Consider the following 2758-nt stretch of genomic DNA (forward strand, 5'->3'; position numbering starts at 1 on the left):
CAACCACTTTGAATATATTGGAATATGAGGAACCAGGCTGCATATGTCACACTTTCAGAGACAGGAACCTGCTACTATAAGAGACCAATTTTGATAATGAGTAAAGCAACAATTATAGCCTGAGCAGCAGCACAGTGAAATATGATGGTGCCATATATTCCTTGGGAGAAAAAGCAACGTTATAAAGGACATAGAAGATCATGAAAGTGTACAAAAATAGAAACCATGGGGGTATAATATGTGTTAGTATAAATGAGAAGACAGTGATTGGAGCTTGAGCTTAACAATTTTTTATGGGCAGTAGAAAATCAAGATGATCACTAAGGAAGAAGGCAAAAAGAGGACCTGGGCATGAAGAAAGTACAAATGGTAGAAAAGGAATACTCAGATTTTGCTGTTCATTGACTCACCAGTCCCTCACTCCCTAGGCTTTTTCTGGCTCAACCCTGCTCACCATGAAAGACTTATAGTTCATATCTTACTAGATACCAAGTCTTGAATGACTTCTCTTGCTTTTCTTGTTGTGTTTAATTGAACAGAAATAGAACCCTCCCATACAACATCTGCCTTCCCTTGTGGACTCTCAGTTCCTCAAGGGTGTGTGTCACATTTGTCCTTGTCTTATGGCACCTAACATACAGTAAGTGTTTTTGCATGGAGTAACAGCTTTATAGAATCTCTACAATGCTGAACTGGACAGTTAGCAGTGCTAAAAATGCAAGTAGAAGACATTGCTGATATTGAGGCACAAAGGTTGGTACAAGGGGAATTGCTAAACACCCTGTATTCCTTCAGCTTCTGTTTTTCAGTTGGAGAACACCACAGACTTTGTTTCCATGTCCAAATACAAGGCTACTCTACCTATTCCAGTATGGATGGTAAGAATCGCGTCTATACATGTTGAAAGTTCAGTGTCTGGTGACTTACCCAGAAATGGTACAAGCTTTCCAGATCTTCTTTACACCAATATCTTTCATATTGTCTGCTTCCTCCAGAGAAAGTGACCTTTCTCAGTAGTCTACCTCCCAGGTCATCGTCTTCCAATTCATTACCCATGCCTGCCATCATAGTCTCCCCAACATTTCCTGTAATTATCATGTTTTGTTCATTTCTACTATCAGTACAATCACAGGAACCAAAGCTCAAGAACCCATGTTCAATACCGTTACTCTTCTATACTCACCCTTTCTGGCGCAGAACAGTGTTTTAAAAATGAATATAATACTAAGTGTTCACTTCTTGAAGATATATTTAAGCAGTCTCCAAAACACATAAAATAAGCATAGAAAACAGCCCAAGACCCCTAACTCAAGAACCTTATTTTTGTACTTTAATGCAGAGTAGTTTTTAAAAAATACAAATACATCCAGAATCTATTTCTTGATGAAATATTTTAAGCTGTCTCCATAGCACACAGAGTGAGGATGGAAATTTAACATCTTTAATGTGGTCTAGAAGTTCCTCTTTGCCTGATTACTGGCCATCTCTGCAGATTCCCATCTCTGTTCTCTGAGTAACCAAGTTTTCCTTTGTCCTTCAAACTTAAGATTTATCTTCTGACTTTAGGACCTTGAAGACACTGCTCTCCCTTCAGAAATGATTTCTTTCCTCTTACCTATGGTCACCAATGTGGCCTCTCTTTATCTCTTGTTACTCAGCTTGGGCATGATTAGATTCTGCCTTTCACAATCTCATTCCATCCTTCAAATAGTTCCTCAGCACAGTTCATGAATAAATAGCGGTCTGTTGATGCTCCTAAACCTTAAGATCCCAAAATATTTGAACATAGATTTCTCTTAAGTATTTTAGCCCTGTAGACCAATACAATCAATGTCTTCACAAATCCTGAATATTCAGTACACACATTTTTGATAGATAGGAGAACAATACAAAGAATCTTCCACTGAGTTCAATAAATTCTTCTCAACACATAATAGTCAAAACAACAAATGTTCAAAACAAAGAAAGAATACTAAACACAGTAAGGGAAAAATGACAGGTAGACATTTATATAAATATATATATATATATATATATATATATATATATATATATATATATATATATATATATATATATATAAAGGCAAACTGATCAGAATTACACCAGACTTTTAAACAGACTATGAAAGTTAGAAGATCCTAGAGTGATATCATACAAAACCTAGGAAGACACAAATGCCAGCCCAGGTTACTATACCAGCAAAACTCTCAATTATCATAGATGGAGAAACCATGATATTCTAGGACAAAAGCAAATTTACAAAATGTCCGTCCACAAATCTAGCACTACAAAGAATAATACATGAAAAATTCCACCACAAAGAGGGGAACTTTGCCAGAAAAAAATTCAGAAACTAATCTTCTTGCAACAAACACCAAAGAAGAAAAACACAGAAATGTAATTCTACCTCTAACAACAAAAATAGCAGAAAACAATTTCTTAATATCTCCTAACGTCAATGGATTCAATTCCCCAATAAAAATGCACAGACTATCAGACTGTATACATAAACAGGATCAAGCATTTTGCATACACGAAATTCATTTCAGAGACAATGACAGACACTACCTCAGAGTGAAAGATTGGGGGAAAACTTTCCAAGCAAATGGTCTCAGGAAACAAGCTAGAGTAGCCATTCTAATATCTAAAAAAAAAAAAAAAGAAAAAAAAGAAAAAAAAAGAAAAAAATATATAAAATCAACTGAAAGTCATCAAAAAAGACAAGGAAGGACACTCTTTACTCATCAAACAAAAA

Source organism: Micromys minutus (genome assembly GCF_963924665.1).
Source record: "Micromys minutus genome assembly, chromosome: 27".
In the NCBI taxonomy this organism is placed as follows: domain Eukaryota; kingdom Metazoa; phylum Chordata; class Mammalia; order Rodentia; family Muridae; genus Micromys; species Micromys minutus.